The sequence below is a fragment of the Bactrocera oleae genome, chromosome 5 (genome assembly GCF_042242935.1).
Source record: "Bactrocera oleae isolate idBacOlea1 chromosome 5, idBacOlea1, whole genome shotgun sequence".
Lineage (NCBI taxonomy): Eukaryota > Metazoa > Arthropoda > Insecta > Diptera > Tephritidae > Bactrocera > Bactrocera oleae.
This window is the reverse complement of record NC_091539.1, coordinates 58,128,529-58,146,099: the sequence shown is the minus strand read 5'-3', so window position 1 is coordinate 58,146,099 and position 17,571 is coordinate 58,128,529. Positions and strand designations below refer to the sequence as shown.

The window sequence follows — 17,571 nt, the reverse complement described above, 5'->3', positions numbered from 1 at the left end:
CAGAAAAGTCGCAGTTGAATCGGCGTGAGCCTGCGCAAACGACGTCCAACACTTCATTGACGGCAGGAAGATTTTGTTATATATTTAGTCGGATTGGTAGGATATCATCTACTATGAGCTGCTCGACTACGATAAAACTCTAAATTCAGACCTTTTTTGTGAAGAATTTGATTTCTCGAAACAAACAATCGCCCAGAAGTGGTCAGTTTGGACAATGGAAGAAAGATTGTGTTCCTATGAGCGTGGCATTAAGAAATTACTTTCAAAATGGCAACAAGTTATCGAACAAAACTGTGCATATTTGTCCCAAATCGAATGATTCTAATTATGCTAGATAAAATCTTTAGTTGGATGTAGAAATAATCTATAAAATGCTTGGAACTCTATAATCATAAGATAATCTTACAAAAGTAGCACATTTATTCTAAGCTTAATTACATTGTTTCTACAATAGATTTTTTATATAAGGTATGTACCAGGTGTCTTCGTAAAATGCTGATGTTAAAACCACAGTATTCGTAAATATTAAGGCAAAACTGCTGCATTTGAGAAAAGTACCGGTTTAGGTGCTTCAGCAGACCTATGCCGCTCGGAAAGTTGTAATTTTTTAGAGAGTTTGAAGTCGAGACATCATCATCTTCTAATTTTTAGAAAATTCTACTTGGAATCACTCTTGCTCACTTATATTGCCAAATATTGCTGTTTTGTTGCCGTCTGGAACTTTCGGCTTCGTGAATAAGAAATCCTCTGTTGGTTGGAATTTTAAAACCCTTCTCAATTCTTGTGCCTGTTTGCTAATAATAGCTTCTACAAACCAACAAAAAACACTGAGCTTTGACGTTCTGAATTTTGCTACCGAAATTATATCAAAATTGTCTGCCTTGAAAAACGAAATTAATTAGATATAATTATTTTAATCTTTAATTAGTCTTAATAGTTTTTTAAATAACCGAGAACTGTAATTGCTGCAGACATTTCTGCTAATTACCTAAAAAATAATCACGTCAAAGATATACAAGATTTAAAAATCGTTTCTCAGTAAATTGTAGTTCGACAAACTGGCGTCTTCATATAATTACGAAGATTTGTAAATTGCCACTTCAAAGAGGAGGAAGATCAGGGAAAAAGGAAAACAAAGAAGTGCGTACATTAAGCGACACAAATAATGCGGCTGTTTTCGTTGACCATTTAGCAATTCTGGCAACTATTAAATTTAATTTTAATGACCCAACCAGCCCAACAAGAAGCCGCCGAAACTGAGACAAATGAAAACGGAGGCAGCGGCTGACAGACTTGACATGCCAATGACGGGCTACCGTGATAACAACGGCTAACGACTTTCAGCCAAGAAAATCACATTAAGCCAAAATCACAGGCAGGCGAGACAGCGGGCGAGCGGGTGGCAAGCTTAGTTGAGAGCAAAAATGGTTTGTAGGCAGCATTTAACGAAAATGTACGAAAGCTACAAGCGAATTAAAAAGAAAAAAACTTAAGTATAATTTTCATGGCTACTTTGTTGTTATATGTCAATGTCGTCTGCTTCCGTCAGGTCTGACAAATGCGAGATGAAGTTGAGCTGCGGCTAAGCGAGGCTCATTCTCATGTGCTTTCTTCTTTTACTTTTAATTTGTGCTTAAACTTCATGCCTACAATTTTGACTCACGGTAATGAGTAAAGCAAATTAGTGTGTAATTATGAAGAAAAAAGAAAATTGTGAAAAACAAAAAGAAAACTAGAACAAATGGCGTAAGAAGGAAGGCAATAAAAATTTAGCAAAATTCTTAAGTGCCACACGGCTTGTCCTTCATTTGAAATTTTTTTTGTGAAATCACAGTGTTCCTTACCGGTAGATCACGTATGCACGCGTGCGTGATACCACTTCTTCATGCTGCAACAATGCTTCGCAATTAATTTTGCTACATTTTCGAAGCGGAGCGCTGGCTATTCATTTAGCTTGCTTCAATTTATGTGTACTCACTTAGGTATAAGAAAAAGTTCGCTAGTAGTGACAGCAGGAAAAACAGAGGGTACAAACCAAAGTAACCAAAACCTAAATATGTAGCTTCTACCACCAAAGCAATCAAAGAAGAGATACAGCTCAAAAAGAGGAAGAAATCTCAAAATCAATTGAGTAAAAGCCGCTATGAGAGGGCAGTCTTTGTACTCAGCAAGATAACCAAGGATTTGACTGTTGGAATCTCAGTTGACATAGAGGAAATCAAGCGCCAAATACAGGCTGTGGAGGAAAAGGGATCGCTCGCACAACAAAACGTTAGAAATTTTGGCCAAAAAACTTAAGAAGCAGGGAGGAGACGAGCTAAACAGCACAATAACAGCTAAACAGTTTTGTGATGTGGCCAGAGACTGACTGCAAGTGTCTATAATACACGGAAACTCTCACCTCACCTAACTCAACTAAAACCATTCAGGAGAGATTGGTTAATGATGACGTCAGACTGCCGTGTCTAGTGTTAACTACGTTCTCGATAATCCAACGAGTTTCCATCCGGAGTTTAACTCTTCGGAAACCAGTAGAAGCCACAGAGCTATTAAGTAAGCCATTAAGTGCGCGTATCACTCCTCTTAGGATTTCCTGACAGGTTGCTTAAATACGCGATGCCTTTGAAGGAATCAAACTGAGACTCATATACGTCCAAATATTACAAAGAGACCTCATGCTTGCATTTCCATGCCCGCAGCATATAGTTTCTGAATCCAAACTCGAGTTTATAGATGAAAATATACTTACTATATATATATTCTTACAAAAATAGCTTTGCATGATATTAGTTGTTCGATCGGAGGATGGTGTGCTATACAATTGAATAGTGTTTTATAAACACAAAACCTTAAACTCCAGTTTAATTCGAGTTGGGACATACATAAATACACATACTATGCAAGCTTTTAAAATTAGTTTTAAAGGATATTGTTAGGGTGATCTAATGGTTGTATGTTATGAAACTGTATTGTTTCATATAAACAATAATACTTAAACTCGAGTTTATTTCGTGTTTAGATGAATATACTATACAAACCATCAAAATAAGCTTTCTTTGTTATCATTGGCTTGGTTTAATAGTGGTGTGCTGAATACATTTGTATAAACACAAAATCTTAAAATCGAGTTTATTTCGAGCTTGGGCATGAATATATATTACTATAAAAACTAGTATCGGAGAATATTGTTAAGGTGACTTTTGGTCAAATATAGATTTAAATAGCTAACGGTAATATAAACTAGACTGATTTGGTATTCTGTCCTACTTCTTTTGTCACAACTCACTTAACTCTACTTTAGATCATATTATCCATAAAACTTCAGTGGATTTATTTTATTTGGATTATCAATTTTTATATATACTCGTATAGACACATATTATTAACTCAAATCCACCAAACACGTAACATTGTAGCCACATGCACACCCACGTATACATAGCCGTATATATGAGATGAATTAATACAACGATTATCACTGCAGTTGCATGGCAGTTGGCGTGTTGTGCGTCATTTGTTACATACTACGTGACAATTGTTTGACGTGCTGAAAATTATGCAGACACGGTGCAATGAGCACATATGTATCTACATATATATGACTGTATGCGTACACTTGTTGCCACAAATTCACGTTACATTAACGCATTGCACGCACTCGTCGGCGAATTACAGCGAGCAATAATAATTACAACCAAAATATATGTATGCACTCATGTTAAATATTAATGTATATGTAGATAAATTATATATTACATAAGTAAAGATATATTAAAGAGGTTGCGGATAACAAAGGTGGGACGGTGAAATTAATAATAACAGCTATGGCATGACGAAATGACATTTGAATGGCGAGCAAAGTGAAAAAATAGTATGTAAATGCACGCACACGTACACACACATACACACTTACAAATACTTGTATTTGCTGTTTTAGGCTACGTTCGTTTCGCGGCAAAACCTCGAAAGCGCTTTTAGCTTGTCTGGCCTGCAATTAAAACTTCATAGACAAAGTCCATTTGAGCGCTACTACACACACACACACACAAGTAAGAGTATGTATGTGTGTGTGTGGGTTGCTGGCCCACCCACTGTTCGAGCGGCAACTCCTACTTTGCCTTTTGTCGCAACAACTTGCTTTTCCACCAAGCGCTCCCATGCTTCACCGCGCGTCACACACTTGCGCACCCTCACATCACTCCTCGACGCTTCACCCACCACCGACCATCGATTGGTACTCCTTTTGCTTGCTACACCAACTAGTTGTATAACGATTTTACATATCAAAGTGTTAGGAATTAGATAAAATATTCATAAATTTTATGCTGTAATATTATGCCGCCCACCTCTCTGCTTCGCCGCTGCTAACTGTCGCATACTTGGTAAGCGCGCAGTGCACTTCGTGTTCGTTGTTAACTGCTTTTAGCAGCGTTGCTATTGTTGTATGCAATGTTTAATCAGAAAAACACTTTGCATACGCTGCACGTTTCGGTGCGGTGGCGCTGCGGCGCGGCGTGCATTTACAGCTGGCGGCGCTGCTTGACGCGCATTTGCATTTCACACTTCGCTTTTATTACTTTTTGTTGTAGAAAATCTATATAGAGTATGCGTATAGTCTCGAGCAAAGAAAAAAAAGCACGTTTTGCACTCGCAGTGAAGCTTCTTCCCAACTGTTGTGATCGCGAAATGCACAAAATACCTAAGTGTTAATGAAAATCGTTCAAGCATTTGTGTTAAGGGTTTTACGCAAGTCTTCCTGGCGGCGCTTGCATGCTTTTTGAAGAATGAATTTTAGTTTTACTTGGGTTTTAATAGCAAATACTGCTCAGGAGTGCTGTAAAAGGTTTATCATAAAAATTAATTTTCCAGAAGTAATGCATCTACTTCGATTTACAGTTTCAGTATATTCACTCTGGTGCATGACTTCGATAGAATATTTCCAGAAGCGCCTAAATATAGGCAACGTATATCATGTCGTCTTCGGACGCGTTCTAACTAATAGAATTTTCAGTTATAATTTCTGCATTATACAGTTTAATAGAAAGCGAAATTCTAGTAGTTCTTCAATGTAGTAGGTGCTTCACTTCAATGAAATAATTCCATAAGCGCTTAAATGTAGGCAACGCTATTCATTGCATTCATTTAATCAGTATAATAGTATATTTGTAACTGCATTTAAGATGCATATACATTTGAAATTAGGTTTTGTGCCTCAATACTTCGATTTCGGTTTCGATGGATGCTCCATGATCGGATTTTGTGTAACAGTTTACAATTTTTCGGTTCAAGAAACTCAATTGTAACATTTCCAATATACTGTCAGCATGATAGGTGCTTGACTTAAATGAACTATTTAACTAGACGCCTAATTGTAGGTAACATTAATTAATTTTATTCAGAACTTATTGTCTAAAATTCAATAATAAAAGTTTAGATTTGAGATCTATAGAGGAAATTTTGTTGGTTTATTTCTTTATATTGATCTGATTTTAAGTGACAGAATACGGTTTTGAAAATTTATAAAACCAAGTTTTGACATATTCAAAATTAATATCCATTAAAAAAGCGAAAAAAAAATTTGTCTATAAAAATTAGGTCATCAAGAGTAGGAGATAAACTCAGAGAACTTAATGTGTAAATGAAATAAACTTGAAGACCTATTTGCACGAAGAATTTCATAAAATCGACTATACTTGCACATGGGACGGAATATGTTTTGAAAATCAATCATCTCTACAGCATCTATTTAGAATCAAAATACAGGCAATTTAAACATTAAATAGAAAAAATCAACTAGATAGAAAATATTCTTAATATAGTGGATCAAAAATATTGTATTCGGTATAACCAAACATCTTAAATGTCGAATGTGAAAAAATGTCGTTCTCGGCAGCAAGCGATTGTTAGGAATCGTACGAACTCAAGAGAGGACTAAGGTATGCGATGTCAATAGAATGAAACAACACTTTTCTTCTGGTGCGGGTGAATACAGTTTGTGAAAACTCGCAAGCAGCCAAGAACCGATGAGAGTGATAAGAATCAACTGTTCAAAGGTTGGTACAACATGGCCCAAGTTCAGAATAGATATTTACAGAAATCCAGGCCATATTTTAAGACATGTGTGAGATGTGACAATCAAGAAAATGTTTGCACTTACGAGCACTGTATTGCAAAACATTAAAAAAAAATGTTTAATTAAAGTTTGAATTAAGTAGTGCTTACAGAGGGTGTTTCTAATGAATGAAAAAATATATATATGTAAGACAACAGAAGCATATCACACAATTAAAAACTCCAAAGTACATAACGAACTTCATATTTACTTTGAAAATTTATTTCAACTGCAGTCAAACTTACGCTTGGGTGCTATCAATCATAACCCATGGAGCTTTGCGATAACAACGCTTGTATAGTTATTAGTACTACAACGAATGTTTTTTTTTTTTTTAAGCCTCAAAAGAATAAAAAGTACGGAAAACAGAAAACACTTCCATAATTTTACGCCGCCTTAATTACTCACAAGAGGGTGACAAACACACCGACTGGCGGCGAACGCGCAAATGACGGCAAAGAGGAATTAATTACACGTGTTGTACGTGCCTTTTCGCCAGTTGCACGTGTAATAACCGAAACGGTAGCACAACCGGAATGGCAGTAAGTGAAATGCGAGACGCCGGCAAGCGTTGGCAATGCGAACAGTAGTGCAGACGTGCTGCAGGCCAACAACAAAAGCAATAAAATAAGCCACTATTACGCGAATGTCCGTGTGTTCTTCCAGCAGGTAGTCGGGTGTATTCATGTGAGTGCAATTAATTACATGAGTGCAAATGTGCATGTGTATGTGAAGTCTAATAGAATGGGTGGCCAAGCCTTTATAACTTTGCTATTTAGAGGAAAGCAGGTGTTTTTCTATTGCGTGTTGAATTGCCTTAACGTTTTCGTAGTAAACTTCTTTGAAACTATAAGAGAGCTGACGTTCTGGACATGAATTCACAATTGATAGTCTACATTCTATCATGTTGTCATAGCCATACAGCCAAACTCTTTTTGAAAGTAGTAAGAAATTGTTTAAAGAGATTAAATCCATTTTTAAAATTCACTGAAGTCCTGAGTAAATAAATTAAAATGCAATAAATTTTTGGAAGGAATCAAATATGGAGACTTATTTTAATTGATTTTTTTTCTAAGCAGAACTAATTTTGTGAAAATAATATATATATCCTTCATTCGATTTTTGAAAGATATTCATATATTGTTTCGGGTATCGGGTCTTCTTAGGCACTATGGGAACACAAATATGATACTCGCTACATTAGTTTATAACATAACCTGTAAACAGTATGTTAAAAATATCCTACGAAACTCGTTTATCGGAAAAAATCTCCGAAAGTAGGTTGCTGGATAGGTTAATTGAGAGTATATGCTACAGCAATATAAAATATAAAGCCAATATATTTCTATATCACCTCACTACCAGAAGTGGAAACCTCTTTTTCAATAAGTTTCGGAAAATTCGTGTGATTAAACCTAAAAAGAAAAGTTGAAATTTTTTCAGATGATGATGGTTTGATACATAGATGTAAGGGGCCGCCCGCTTCTTCTTAAAACTCTTAACTAGGAAATCCAAAATAAACTACAGAAAATGTACTTCTAACACATAACCTCAAAAGATGTTAGTTCTAAAGTTTTAAACTAAGTCCTTCTACAACAATGAACCGAATAATTTCAGTACTACAAGTACTATCTAGTACAATAATATTCGGACTCTAAAGAGTATATTATAAGGATCTGGTGATACATTTTTTAGAAGTTTTGGTTATTATAAATGACTAACTTTTACAGCTGTTTAAGTGAGACCCATCACTAACTTAAGCGCAAGGATCAATCCTACGACCTGACCTAATTTAAGGAGTATACTCTAGTTTATGGGGTTTCTAAAAGTAATACTAATAAATAATCTGAAAGGCTTTGGTAATCCCTTTACGATTTATCACTCTTTCAAGAGCTTTTTATAAATTCATGAGCAATAGTTTAAAGCACTGCAGAAGTGAAAATTTGTTTTTCAAAAACACGTCAAAGTCAAAAAGAGCCGAATAAATATTACAAGTAAATACGGAAACTTGCTATTCGGGTTCAAATTTAAGTCATTATTATGGAAGTGAAAAGCCAGCAATGACGTGAAATGGGTACAGTGGAGCCGCACTAAGATCTTCAAACTAGAGAATAATAGTTTTTAAATTTATTATTATAAAAAACTAAATAAAAAAAATATATATATATATTATATACCTACGCATATATTATGTAATACAATAAGCGACAATGCATTTCAGAGCGAAACATTGCAATTTTTCTAACATATAACGGCGATTCGACTTCCGCAGCCAACATGACTCCGTCGCAGTCGCTTCCGACGCTTCTGGATCAAAACATTTTCCGTAATTTGTAACGCATACTATGGTTTTTTTTTCAAAGTATTTATCTCTATACAAGTAGGAAATGATTTTTTTTCCACAACATACCTCAACGTCCACCCTATGGCATACATGCATACGGACACACAAGCGCACAAAAAAGTTATTTATTTCTGTAGTGGATTTTCTGCTTCAAATCGCATTGGCTATTGAAAAATATTTCCTTTTACAAGAGTTCTTCGCATGCGCTGCCACAAAGGCGGTGTATTTTATTTAAAAAAAAAAATATATATTTACAGAAATAAATATCTACACATACTCGTACATACAATTGTAGACACCAACAGTGGGTGGGTGGCATTAGTGGTGTTGTACCGGTTGGCTTTGAATTCCTTCCGGCTGTCTTGCGCCTGGCATTTTTCACACTGACATTAAGACACGATAAGACGACAATAACAGCGGCAATCCGGCAACAACAACAACAAAACAATTCTTTCGTCTTAACTTGACTTTCATGTAGGTATGTCCAGCGCTTCGAAGGAGACGGCATGTGCTCGCCTTGTAGAATTGTAGCGAAGCATTCCTGTGGCTGCTTGGCCGGCTTCATCGGTCACGTACGTGAAATGTGTGTTTCCGATTGTCAAGTAAACACGTCGCACTCAAATGATTTGCCCATAACATAGAGCAATACAGCTATGTGAGAGTGTGTGTGTGTGTTTAGTAGGGCCATGAGCAGTGCTAGTAACACGCATACATTTACATTAGAGAATCTTGCGCTGCGCATTTTAAAAACGTAAATATATATTTTATAAATGAGTAAGTGTTGCCATTTTCTATTGCAGGCGAAGTTAGTGAGCTCTTGGAGGGCTGGGAATCGATCGGCTGCCAAGAAGAAACCGCATTGAATTCAAAATTGGAACTTCGCCATGCTGACAATATCGTCTCTGTTGGACCTTCTCTGATTTTTTTGTGCTTGTAGTAGGTGTTTCATGTACAAACACATGTATATTTATATATATATATAGATATATACACACACATCCATAGGTGCACATACAACAAAGCACAGCGGAGTTTGAGCACTTCATTCCATACCTTTGGCTTTTTCGCTTCATTCGTTCCTTTCACGTGCTACTCGTCCGTCCATCCGTCCGTCCACCTAGTCAAACTCCTGCTATCATCATACAACAATCTTATAACATCCACATCACAAACATAGCTGACACGGATGACTTGCATGCATGCCCGTGCGCTGTACGACATTAGCAAATCATTGCTTCAACATAAGGCGTACAAGTTGCATTAAACCAGCAACGAAAACTAACAAAAACGTACAAAAAAAAAAAACCCAAAAACAAGAAAAAATGTTAAGTTTGACTGCAACGAAGCTATAATACCCTTCACAGCTGCATTTCTTATAGCATAACGGCATAAAAATATCTTTTTCTAGACTTTGATCGGCCAGTTTCTATGACAGCTATATGTTATAGTAGTACGATCCAACCAATATATTTCAAGATTTTAGCGTTGGCTTAGACAATAATCTATGCCGAATTTCGTGAAGTTATTTCGTCAAATAAAAAAAAGTTCAATACACGAACTTGATTTTATCGGTAATTTTATATTACAGTTATATGCTATAGTGGTCCGATCTGAAAAACTTGTCTGCAAATTGTGGCGTTTTCTTTGAAAATAATCTGTTCTGAATTTGGGGAAGATATCTTGTTAAATTATCGTAAAAATATTTCCATATAAAGGCTTGATTTTGATCGGTCAGTTTGTTTGACAGCTATATGTTATAGTTAGAGACTAGTTCGCATATGGCGGACGGACAGGCTGATCATTTACCAATGTTTTTTTCTGGGTGTTAAAAACTTCGTGGCTAACTTAATATACCCTGTTCAGGGTATAGAAAAATGTATGCAACAAACGCACGACAAGGCAAAGCTGTGGCTGTCGGTGGCACTTATCGCTAAAACAGAGACGCTTAAAAGCTAACGGCTTGAGAAGCAAAAACACAACAACATAAAACAATAAAAATAAAACGTCACTAACTGCTTACAACAACAACAAAATAATAATATGTTGTACGGGCAAGCAATGTTGCATAGCTCCTCTATCAAGATGAGGTCAAATGCTCAGCCACTTGGCTGGCTAACGCGCTCGGCTATGCGCTTGTGGGTTGAGTCGATGACTGAGTCGTGCGAGTGAGTAGATTTCGTAAGTGCATAAGTGCAAAAAGCAACAGCAACAAAAACAAAACCAAAATAAAAAAAATAAAAAAAATTAAAAACAAAAGAAAATGCTGTTAAATAGCAAAAAAGAAATATTACGATGAAAAGCAACAAGAAAAATCGCAAAGAAGGGAAATCTGCAACGCGACAGACATCAGCGCCAAGCCAAGATTGCACTTTTCTTGCAAAAGTCGTCGATTTTCTTGTTTACTTTGCCAGTTTTTTCGCCTAGTTTATGGTGGAAATTGCAAAGTTGGCAGCCAAACACCGTGCCTGTGCATGTGTGTATGTGTAAGTCGAGCTGTAGCCGCAAAGCTGATGCTGGAAAACTGATAGTTAAAATTAAATGAAACACGCGCATGCTTGGCGGCGCAAACGTGCTGGCGGTATGCTGCGGAAATTTAGCGAAAGAGTTTACTTAAGTGCAGGATGTGAGCGGAGATGCTGATAATTCTCAAGCAGTGTAATTAAAGATTTTAACATAAGACGATAATTTTTTGCATTCTTACAGCAAATTTTTTGGAGAAGAAATTCGCAAAGTCAGCGCGGAAAAAGATTTTGGAACAAAAAGATTGACAAGAGTTATTGCTGAAGTATATATATGCTTTTGGGCAGTTTATGCGAGATAAGGAACCGACTGTGAACTCTTTGACATTTTGATGAGGCTGAGACGTCACAACAATACTGTTCCCTCCGAGTCATCAGATATTTAGCAACAAATTGTGGAGGACGCTGTGGTGAGAGCTCGTACTGTTGATACAATTATTATTAAGGCAAAATTGCAGCGCTTAGAATAGGGACGCGCAGTCAAAGATTTGAACGTAGTGCCGAGTTCAAAGCAGCTTAAACGATGCTACTTTATGATATGCATCTAAGTTAAACTGGAGAGAGAGCTACCTTATACTCTCTTTCCGATAAGATTCACCCAAAGGCTTATCCAGCTTTAACACTTGTAACACTGTCTATTCCGAAAAAAATTCTCTAACTATGCTAAGCATGCTAGAACGTTAGTTAGTGTTTATGCGACCACGAAGAGTCTACTGTTGGTTTAAGTTTGGTTCGTAACATGCCCACTCATTCGCATTGTTTTCTTGTAACTAATAGTATATTTTATTCTAAGTCAGCTGATCTCTTTAACACTTATCTCGTGTCTCCAGCATGAGGTTAGATTAGGTTAGGTTAGGTCGTAGGATTTTAATTTGACCGACTTCCAGATGTTGGTATTTCTGAATTGTTTGGTATAATTTATGAGTTTATCTAACCTTAATCTGAATGAAAGCCTTGGTACTGAGCATTGGTACAAGGTCCGACCATCTAACAATAAGCAAATGGCTGTTATTTGGTGACTAAAAGATATTTAGTAAGAGTTAAAATAGTATGATATCCATGACACAAGCTGAATGTGATAACTATACGAAAAAAATAACTCAATGCCAGAGGGTTCCAACATAGTTTCTCTGCTTCACTGATTGCCACCAAACAACTCTTTCTTAGATCTCTTCGCAATTCAACCGCAAAATCCCTACAGCAGACCAACAATTTCGAAGAAAGTATAAAAATTTTGAAAATTACTACTCGCTACCACTTCACAACCCCAAAGGCACCAAACAAAATTATTCCACTGAGTTGCAGTGGTCACGTTTTCCCAGTGTTCGGAACTTGAATTATTTCTCAGTTTCTTAAGATTTTAGATTCGGTTCGCATTGTTTTTTGCAGACCTCATTGAACTTTCAAATTTTATACGGCATTTGACTGTCACTACACGAATTTAGTAACTGTAAATTTGTGTCGCAACACAATATGCAACGTGTGTGTGTGTGTGTTAGTTTGGGTGGGTGTGGCACCAAATAGCTGACCAACTGATAGCGAATGCCAGTGTGGGATTTAACTAATGGCCATTGTTATTTCGATTAGTTTGTGAGCGAAGCGCCATCGGGCAGTCACGAAGTGAGCAGAGCCAAGCAAAAACGTAAGATATAATAATAATGAATATAAGAAACAAAAACCGAGAAGGCAGGAGGTTGAGTGGTCGAGAAATATAATCAAAAAAAAAAAAACCATTAACAAAGCGCTTTGATTGTTGTAATTGGTAAGAGAAATTTTTTTTTCTTTCAAAAAAAAAGCGAATAAAATTTATTAGAAATCGAAGCGGGCGGTTGTTGTGGCGTGGAGATGAGGGCGCAAGGTGTATGCTAGGAATTGTTGCATGCGCCAACTTGATTGCTGTGGCACGTTTTCGAATTCATTTCCGAACAAATATTTTTATTTTGAAACTTTTCGTTCTGTGTGAGCGGGGAACAAACAAGAGACGAGGAAAGCAGCAATCTCGGCTCTAAACTGTGGGTAAAGCAAAAATTCAGTAGCCCTTTGTCGGAACGTGCGTTTTTGAAGCTGGTGTTATGGCAACAAGCGCAAATATTTTACTAGTGTTCATGCAACAACAACAACAGGAATTACAATAAAGTGTAGGAAGTGATTTCCAAAACTAAACAAACAAAAATTTGTAACAAATTTGCTGCCACTTTTGCTTGCCACACACATTTTCTGGTGCCTGCGCAGCATTGCCATACACCCATACACACACACACACGTGCGCGTACTTTGGTGGTAAGTGAACTCTGCGCGCTGCACGTTCCTTAGCCATTTTGGAAAGTGTCAGCCAGAAGTCAAACTGTTTGGCCAACTATTGGACAAGACAAACCAATGCGCCTGTTTTGTTGTTGCTTTTTTTTCTAATTTTTTGCTTCCCAAGCGCTGTAGGCTGACAGAAGACGCAGAGTTAGGCTGTTAAGTTTTGGACCGGCCAGAAGTTTACAAAGACACTGGTCGAATAGGGGCTACACACTGGTAGTGTTACCATGTAAAGTGTTTGTTGTTGCCGGCGGCCGGCAAGGCAGTAAATTGTGTGCGAAGTAGCAAAAGTTCAAATTTGATTTGCGAGACTTTCAAGTTGTGCGCCAAGTTGCACGATGAGTTGAGTAGCTTGAAGTTTGGACGTGCGTGCCTATTGTATTTATGGCAATAAGTATGTGTAATGGTTTATTTGAATGTGTTTAGCAGGTGACCCTGCAGGAAATTACTAGCCAAAGAGAATATGGAAAACTTCAACAAGGCATTATGTTTTTTGATGCTGGAGAAAATGGGACAGAAAGAGAGTGAGCGATATAGAGAAAAAGTGTGAGGGAGAATAAGTGAGAGAGACAGAGAATAGATAGAAAAAAAAACGAAGAAATAAATAGATGTAAGGAAAAAAAAGAAAGAAATGCAGAAAGAGTAGAAGGAAAACCGAGAAAAAGATAGAAAGACAAACAGAAAGGATGTAAAAGAAAAAGTGCAAGAGAGGAGAGAAAGGTGTAAGTTAGTGAGCGAGAGATAAAAAAAATGATTGAGTGGAAGAGAAAAATCAGTGAGTTAGAGATATAAAGAGAGAGAGAAAGAGAGAGCGAGAGAGTGAGTCACAAAAAAATTTCAAAATTTCAAGAAAATTAGTTGCTCTCAGGCTATTTATAATTAAATCAAGCACTATTTATAGATCAATGCTGACATGTATCAGCGACTGTATATCTTGGTGAAGAAAAGAATGGGGCTGAAAGGCACAAATAATGCATTCTTTGCTCCAGTTTAACGGTCATTTATTACCAAAGTCTATACATAAATATGAATATATGAAACTCACCCCATGTCAAAAGACACAGATTAAGTATTTTCATAATATTTTTTTGTTTACCACTGTTCGATGAAATAATAATTTTTGGTCGAATGTTGTTGCTGTAATAATCGAAAACATCTTTCAAATCATTTGGGGAATACTACCAAGTTGACATTCCTTAGCCTAATATAAATTCAGGGTAAATAAGTTTTTTTTTTTTGGTGGAAACAATGATCTGCGATGCCAATTTTTATCTTGGCTGATTATAAACACATACATTGTGACATAATAGTACGAGTATAAGAATTAGAAATCGTTACATATGTTTAGCGTTTACAAAACTTGACTGAAATTTTTTTATATTTCGATTATATTTAATACATGGACAGTACAGCATTAATATTTATCACGCTAATTTTTAGTATATTATGTAACATATTATACAATAAGTCAACTATAGAAATGTGCAATACATTTATTAAAAGCATATATTTTAGCTCAAAAATTTCTAAAATTTTCTAAACAAAAATATCTTTAAATCAAATTAACACCGTTATATATAAACGATATTTATTTTCGAATTTCCTAGTAGGCATTCATTGTATTGTGTAGGCATAGCGGAGCTTTTCCATGGTATTAGCGTGGCATAAACTAACTAACGAGGCGCGAATTCTAGCAAGTTTGGCTTTATTTTACTCTGTCAGGCAGTCAAAAGTGCAGGACAACTAAAACTAATAATAAGGCAAACAAACAATTTTTGTAACGTGCATGGCACATAACCACACACACACACACCGATACATACACATATAAAGTGACTGTATGAAGTATAAGAACCCTAGAGAAGTCCAAACCATAACCACATGACAGCTTGAAAATTGCTTTATGGCACTACACGTCGCTTGACTCGAGGAGCTGCCCACTTTACTGTCGTCATCGCTGCTGTTACTGTTTTTCTAAACAGTTGTTGCAATAAACTAAACTTTTGCACGTAAGTAACTGTTTGCCGCTGGTAGTTGTTGTTGTTTTTTTTATTTTACTCCTCTGCTTTTGCGATTGTTGTTTGCTTGTTTTCGCCTTTGGCAAATCACAAAGTTTTCGATAATGAAATCGAATTGTGTTTAGCCCCGGTTTGTTTTGGCTCTCAACTCTTTGGGCGTTTTACTATTTTGTATGCATTGAATGTGTGTATATATGTGTGTGTGTGTGTTTTCAAAGGATTTTTCCTTCGTTTTATTGCTGTTTTTTCCACTGCAACACCCCAAGACTGTTTATATAATTTATCGCTGTTTTGCATGCGATTATGTCAAATAAATCAGTGGCAGTCAAGCTTTACGCCCCGTTGTGCACCTTTTTGATATATTATTGCGAAAATTTAATATTTCTTTTATCTGCATAATTTGCTTGGCGGCGTTTGCAAAGTAGCACAGGCGCACGGAGGCGAAAAAAACATTATATTGCACTTAAATTATGAAATTCACAAATTAGAAAATTTAGAAAATTTGCATTTAATATATATTGGGGCAACCTCCAGCGATTTTTGGTATTTATAGAGGTACGATAACATATTTAACACCAACTGTTGAGATGAGATGTCGTAGAACACTTAAAATATGGCCAAACTGAATTTAATTCATGAGATTATAAACCTACACTTTACTTTATAAACTCGAGTTTATGGCACATTTTGTTGTTTAGTGTTAAACACTACTAAAAAATTCTGTGTGCAATTGCAAAAATTTGCAAATAATAATCAACTCACAATTTTACCCTAAACTCGAGTTTATTGGTTACTCTGGCGATTAAGGTTAAGGACTAGTCACAAATTTGGAGTACCATAGCAAAAGTTTGCAAATAATAATCAACTCACAATTTTACCCTAAACCAAACCCGACCAATAAACTCGTATTCTTGGTTTCAGCGTTTAACGCTGCCGACAAACTCGCAGCTTATCGTAAAGTATTTCCTCAACTCGTTTCTTGTTGGTGCTTTTGGCTACAAAACTACCAAATATATATTGTTAAACTAAATTTTGCTCTAAAAGTCACAGTTCTTTCTGTGACTCTATACCAGACTTTTAAAATTTAAATGGAGATATTCATACATACCGAAGTTGGTGGTCGATTGTAGTTATTGTATGAAAAGACTCGATTCAAGTGTTCGTTATTGCTTACCTGAAAGAAAAAGAAAGAAGTTATAAAAATTATTGTGGCTGATTCAATTTTGAACGAGCAATAATCATTATATTATAGTATGAAAATAATAATAGTTTTCATATTTCTATTAGGTTTTTCAATTAATATAAAAACCCTTAAGATAAGCTTAATAACTTTACACTGAACTTTAGCAACAAAAGTCCGCAAAATATTACAAACAAGTCGACCATTTTTACTCCATCAAGGAATACATTTCTTCGAATACATGTAGGTTAGAACGTAAAATCGTATATGCGGGAAATGTTCTACGAATAATGCTCAAAAACTTTGCCTAAGACAATATGGTTCTAAAGCCGGTTTCGAGCCAGCAAATTTTTAGAAGTTTAATTTTTCGAAATCCTAAAAATTTCTTCGTCAGTTTATGACGAACAATATAGGAAAGAAAATTAATCGAAAAAAGAGAGTTAAGTATATACTGATTAATGCCTATTGAGTGGTCTCCAATACGTGCAGCGTGAGCGTTACGGATTTCGTGGCCAACTGAATATACAATGTTTAGGGTATAAATATATGAAATTCAAAATCAAAGAATTGTTTTTGTGCATTTACCGTAAGATATTTGAAAGGCACATTTTCGTTTATTTTATAGTAAGCCTAAAAGTCTTTCGTGTTTAAGCAGTAATAATAACTGTACCTTAAATTAAAGCGACTTTAATTTACTGGCATAACCATCCATAATAATCAATAAATTTCAAAATAAATAATATTTCAGAGCAAATATTTTTTAAAATTAAATTTTAGCAGCACATACGCCTTCATACAAAATGCCATTTGCGCTAACAAACGCCGTCGCTTCCATATCCGGTTGTGAATCAAGCAATTTCTTTTCATGCGAATGTGTAGCGTTGCTGCAAAGCATTTCCTTCGGCTTAAGAAAACCGCTAACCAAACACGTTGCAACAACAGGTTTTATGCTTTCTCGCTTCTCGCTTAATGACCGCAGCAAACTTTGCACTGTAAATATTGCGCCACAAGAATTTCCACAATTCAACGGCGGCGATATCCTTAAAAGTCCGCACAAAGTATCTTTTTTTTTTTGTTTTTTCTTTTATTTGAGA

The 17,571-nt window shown here is 36.0% G+C and overlaps 1 protein-coding gene across 8 annotated transcripts in view; it reads right to left on the bottom strand.

Annotated features, from left to right (window-relative positions):
* The window catches only part of kek5 (kekkon 5), a 231,193-nt gene that overhangs the window by 125,738 nt on the left and 87,884 nt on the right, over nucleotides 1-17,571 (bottom strand). For 2 of the 8 annotated variants that reach the window (XM_070109466.1, XM_070109469.1), the window contains one exon: nucleotides 16,406-16,471. The exons of the other annotated variants lie outside the window; for them this stretch is intronic. The gene's annotated coding sequence lies outside the window, so the exon portion shown is untranslated. The remainder of the gene's footprint in view (nucleotides 1-16,405; nucleotides 16,472-17,571) is intronic. 8 annotated transcript variants of the gene reach the window in all.